This window comes from Agelaius tricolor, unplaced genomic scaffold (genome assembly GCF_023055355.1).
Source record: "Agelaius tricolor isolate 1412-34295 unplaced genomic scaffold, bAgeTri1.0.p SCAF_39, whole genome shotgun sequence".
NCBI lineage: Eukaryota > Metazoa > Chordata > Aves > Passeriformes > Icteridae > Agelaius > Agelaius tricolor.
In genome coordinates, this window is record NW_027269299.1 from 5675001 (window position 1) to 5680425 (window position 5425).

The 5425-nt window shown below is 67.7% G+C and overlaps 1 non-coding gene and 1 pseudogene across 1 annotated transcript; both read right to left on the bottom strand.

Annotated features, from left to right (window-relative positions):
- The window catches only part of LOC139603534 (28S ribosomal RNA), a 5021-nt pseudogene extending 4304 nt beyond the window's left edge, over positions 1 to 717 (bottom strand).
- An 896-nt stretch (positions 718 to 1613) lies between these two features.
- Positions 1614 to 1766, bottom strand: LOC139603579 (5.8S ribosomal RNA). Its single transcript, XR_011683736.1, has one exon. It is a non-coding gene; the product is annotated as a 5.8S ribosomal RNA (ribosomal RNA).
- Positions 1767 to 5425: the final 3659 nt, after the last annotated feature.

The window sequence follows — 5425 nt, forward strand, 5'->3', positions numbered from 1 at the left end:
CAGGGGCTGTAACACCCTCTGCCGGGTGACCTGCCCACCGGAGGCCTTCCCAGCCCACCCGGAGCCAGGCGCGGCGCACCGCCGTGGAGGAAATGCGCCCGGCCAGGGCCGGCCGCCGACCGGGTGGCGGTCCCCGCACTGGCCTGCCCCCCCCGGCTCACCCCTGCAGACGGGGTTTGCCCGGGGGACGGAGGGGAGGCGGAGGCGAGGATCTGCCGAGCCCGCGCCGTCGAACCGCAACTTGCTGGGTTGAATCCTCTGGGCGGACTGCGCAGGGCCCCCCCGTTTACTCTTAACGGTTTCACACACTCTTGAACTCTCTCTTCAAAGTTCATTTCAACATTCCCTTACGGTATTTGTTGGCTATCGGTCTCGTGCCGGTATTTAGCCTTAGATGGAATTTACCACCAGCTTTGGGCTGCATTCCCAAGCAACCCGACTCCAAGAAGCCCCAGGCCCAGCATGCCAGGGGGCCGCACCGGCCTCACACTGTCCGTGGGCTGCGGCCTCTATCACAAGGACTTGGGTCCCCCGAGAGTGCTTCTGGGGAGGGGGGCTTCTGTATGCCACATGTCCCGCGCCCCATCGCGGGGCGGGGATTCGGCGCTGGGCTTTTCCCTCTTCGCTCGCCGTTACTGAGGGAATCCTCATTAGTTTCTTTTCCTCCGCTGACTAATATGCTTAAATTCAGCGGGTCGCCACGTCTGACTGAGGTCGCAAGCCCAAAGCTCGGCTGCGCCCCGCATGCGCGCGCACGTGTGGAGATGGCTGCCTTTGTCTCCCCTCGCCCGCCAGCCCGCCCGCTACGTCCCCACCCCCCGAGCGGGCCAGAGAGAGAGAACGAGTGAGCGATGACGAGAGTCGGAGAGCCCCATCCCAGAGCTGAGAACCGAAAAGGGAGCGCGGCGGAGACAGCCCCGCGCAGGAGGACCGGCCGGGTGGCGGCGTGCGCGACAGCCTTGGTGGGGAGATAGAGAGGAGCGATGGCGCCCCTCGGGCGCACCCTGAGACTGCGACAGAAGAGAAGGGGGGCAGGCGAAGGGAGAAGAGGGGGTCAGAACCCCCCATCCCCGGCGCTCTCGCCTCCCGCGCGCGCGTGGCAGCACAGCACGGTACCGCCATGGTTCCCACCCGCAGACAGCCACCCGCGCAAGGGGGGAGGCCGGGGGCGAGGTCCGTGACTCTCCTCCCCTTCTCACCCTCCTCTCTCTTTCTCTCGGCCCCCGGCGGCGCCTTTCGACACCGTCTCTTGCTCTCCCCAGGCCGCCGCGCCACCGCATCCGTGGCGCGGCCCCAGCAAGGATGAGCTCCACCCAGCGGCTCGCTCCAGGAGCAGGGAGCTACAGAGCGCTCCCCGAGTCTGCATTTAGGGGGACAAAGGCCCTGCGCGGCAACGACGATGACGACAACCGCGACAACGATGACGCCCGCCGGGCCGCAGGGAAGGGATCAAGGCCCGCCTAGGGAAACGCTTCCCTCGCCGAACCCCTGACAGCCTTCCCTCCGGGCACCTGCGGGCCGCCGCCACCGCCACCCGCCGCGGGCGATGGGCCTGCGAGGCAACCCCAGCCGCGCCACCGGGGTGGGCCCCTGGACGATGATTGATCGTCAAGCGATGCTCAGACAGGCGTAGCCCCTGGAGGAACCCGGGGCTGCACGTGCCGTCAAATGCTCAATGGTCAATGTGTCCTGCAATTCACATTAATTCTTGCAGCTAGCTGCATTCTTCATCGACGCACAAGCCGAGTGATCCACCACTAAGAGTTTTCTGCCTTTTGGGCACTGCTCACGCTGAGCGGCCCCTTTTTGTTACTCTGACGCCGAGGATGCGGGGGCGCGCACCTGGCTTCGACCATACGAGCTCACAGAAAACGGAAGGGGAGGAAAAAAAACCACTGGAGCAACCCACGCTCCGAAGGCCGGCCAAGAGGCAGGGGAGCCCACACCCCTGACCCCCTCCCCCCGCGAGGGGAGACGCCGACCTCACAAACACCGTCCTTTGAAGGCAGCCCAGGTGCCCAGGCTCAGCCCGGCCTCCGCGCGGAGGGCCAGGCAGCGCGTGCCAGAATGCGGGGGGCATGGCGGCCCGCCCGCTTCTTGCTTTCACCGGACAACATGCACAACACACACGGCACGCGGCTTGGGGCGGGCGGCCGTTGGCCCCCGCACATGCCGGCTCTCCCTCGGCCCCAACACGGCAGGTCTCGTGGAGCGCCGCTGCGCCGCTGCCCGGCCGACTTTTCTCTTCCCCCACTGCATGGCCTTTCCCCCGGGCTCGAGACGGGCACACGACAACGACCGGCCCCCCGCCAACACGCCTCCCGTGGGACCACTCCCCCGCCGGGTGGGCGAGCGACCGGTGGACGCGCTGCGTGGCCGGCCCCGGAGGCGGGCGCCACCGAGACCTGAGCCAGCGTTGCCAGCGCCTGAGGCCTGCCAGATGGCAGAACCGGCCGCTGCTGGAGCCACACTCCTGGGACCACCGCCACCACGTCGCACCGCTGGGGCCCCTTGCCCCGGGCACGCGCCCGGCAGAAGGCGGTGCGGCACTGAGCCGGGGGGCAACGCCCGCTCTCCTTGTTTGCACGCGGAGACTGGGCGGGGAGAAGCGCCCCTGCGGCCGCCCTGCACGCCTTCCTGCGGCCCACACGCGGCCAGCAAGGGGGCTGGAGGACGCGACGAGCGGGGCCCGGGACAGGACCGCCACTGGCCGACGGCGGGTGCCATCCGGCCGACCGTCCCCGCAGGGAGGGACACCCGTTCAGCGGCACCGCTGCCGCTCGGCACCGGGTCGCCCGCGCTCACCGGCCTCTGCCGCCGGAGGGCCTGCCAAATGCTCGCCCCCCCAGCAGCGGGCAGGCAGTCGAGCCAGGGGACGGCCCGCAGACGACAGCCCCACCGTTGCGCGTTCAAGGAGAAAAGGCCGTCGAGGGGAGGAGAGGCGCCGGACGCGGCGCCACGCGCGCGAGAGACCACAGCAGCGGTCCGAGGAGAGAGAGCGCGGGCGGGCCCCGGTGGGCGCGGGGGATGCGGGCCCGACCACTGAGAACACCTCGGGCGCACCCACGCATGCGCACCATGAAGCGCGGCCAGGAATGCCCGGAGGCCTCGTCCCTTGGAGTTCCTCTGCCACGCGCGAGAGGGGGGCCGCTCGGCCTGAGAGCGAGGAACTTTGCCGGCCGGCAAAGGCCCCACTCCCCGGTGAGGGTGAGGCCGGAGGAGCCGCCTCCTCTGAGCCCCGAAGGCGTACCCACCACCCGGCTCCCTCGCCCTTTCCCCCTTGGCCACCGACGGCTGCCACGGCCGGACGGCCAGCCATCGCTGGACGGGCGAAGCAGCGAGGGAAGGGACGGGCACGCCTCCAGGAGGGGCCGTGCCGAGGACACCTCCCTCCCAGCACCCAGGCAGCTTTCTCGCACGCACGCCAAGGAGAGCCAAGCTCAGGAGGACTCAGGCGGCGCCAGCGCGCCCGCACGCAGCACACCGGCAACTGGCGTTTGGCGGCGCTGGCCACAGCGGCGAGAGGCTCGGGGGCCCGCATATGCACCCCCGCTCTCTGGTGGGGACGGACCAGCGGCAGACCAGCGCAAGGCCAGGGTGGGGGGGGGTGGTGTGGGGGGCAGGGGGAGACGCCCGTTGTAGCGCAGGGTGAGCCCCACCCGAGCGCACGGTGGCGGGCGCGCGTGGCGCGCTTCACCGCACCAAGTGGCTTTTCCCCCCTCTACCCCTTCCGACCCCCTGTGCCCGGTGGTGCCGCGCACCTCCAGTCTCTCTCTCTCTCTAGGGCTGCGTCGCGCGGCGAAGGGGAAGGGCATGTGGGCCCCGGCGAGAACCTGGGCCGGCAGCCAGGGGCTGAGCGTGCGAACGGAGCGGGCGTGTGAGTGATGCCGCATGCGCGGCTGGACGGACGGCCCGGCACGACACGGCAGGCGCCAAGGCCCACTGGTAATGATCCTTTCGCAGGTTCACCTACGGCAACCTTGTTACGACTTTTACTTCCTCTAGATAGTCAAGTTCGACCGTCTTTTCGACACTCCGGCAGGGCAGTGGCCGACCCCGCCGGAGCCGATCTTTTCTCAAAGTAAACGCTTCGGGCCCCGTGGGACACTCAGCTAAGAGCATCGAGGGGGTGCCAAGAGGCAGGGGCTGGGACAGGCGGTGGCTCGCCTTGCAGCGGACTGCCAGCTCAATCCCAAGATCCAACTACGAGCTTTTTAACTGCAGCAACTTTAAGATACGCTATTGGAGCTGGAATTACCGCGGCTGCTGGCACCAGACTTGCCCTCCAATGGATCCTCGCTCAAGGATTTAAAGTGCCCTCATTCCAATTACAGGGCCTCAAAAGAGTCCTGTATTGTTATTTTTCGTCACTACCTCCCCGGGTCGGGAGTGGGTAATTTGCGCGCCTGCTGCCTTCCTCGGATGTGGTAGCCGTTTCTCAGGCTCCCTCTCCGGAATCGAAGCCTGATTCCCTGTCACCTGTGGTCACCATGGTAGGCACAGACAGTACCATCAAAAGTTGATAGGGCAGACATTCAAATGTGTCGCCGCCGCCGCAGGGGCGTGCGATCGGCTTGAGGTTATCTAGAGTCACCAAAGCTGCCGGGCGGGCCCGGGTTGGTTTTGGTCTGATAAATGCACGCGTCCCCGGAGGTTGGTGCTCGTCAGCATGTATTAGCTCTAGAATTACCACAGTTATGCAAGGAGCGGGAGAGGAGCGACCAAAGGAACCATAACTGATTTAATGAGCCATTCGCAGTTTCACTATACCGCCTGTGTGTACTTAGACATGCATGGCTTAAGCTTTGAGACAAGCATATGCTACTGGCAGGATCAACCAGGTAGCTTCCATCCATGGTGGCGCCGCGCCACGGTGTGCGAGCGCCTGGACGGAGCGCCTGGACGTGCCCGGCCCGCCGGTGAACCCGCCCTGCGCCAAACCCCGACCCCCAGGGCTTCTTTCGCCGCTCCGACCTGCGGGAGCGCCATCAAGGACGAAGACACAGCGGCGGTCGGAGGCATGGCGGCGACGGGCACCAGCGGCCAGGCAGCGGCCGGCTGCATCACAGCCTGGCATCGCCTGGGGGGGAACAGCGCCACGCGCGAGGGACGCCCCTCGGCTACTGCCGACCCTGGCGGCCGGCCCTTCCCGCGACGCCGCGGGCAAGGAGCCGGGACCGCTGCACTGCTTTTCGCCACTCGGAGCGGCAAGGGTTTGTCTCCCTCTCTCTCTCGCTTTTTTTCCCAGGGCCTGCGCCCTGGTTCGAGACATGGCCTCGCGCTCGAAATGACGCACGCGGCGCGCGGAAGGGGGCTCGGCCGGGGCTGACCCACCCCCCCACCAAAGCCGAGAAAAACCCGCCCGCAGACCGGTCGCGGGCGAGCCACTGGCCACCGGCGAGGTTGGGCCGAGCGGGGCCCTGCT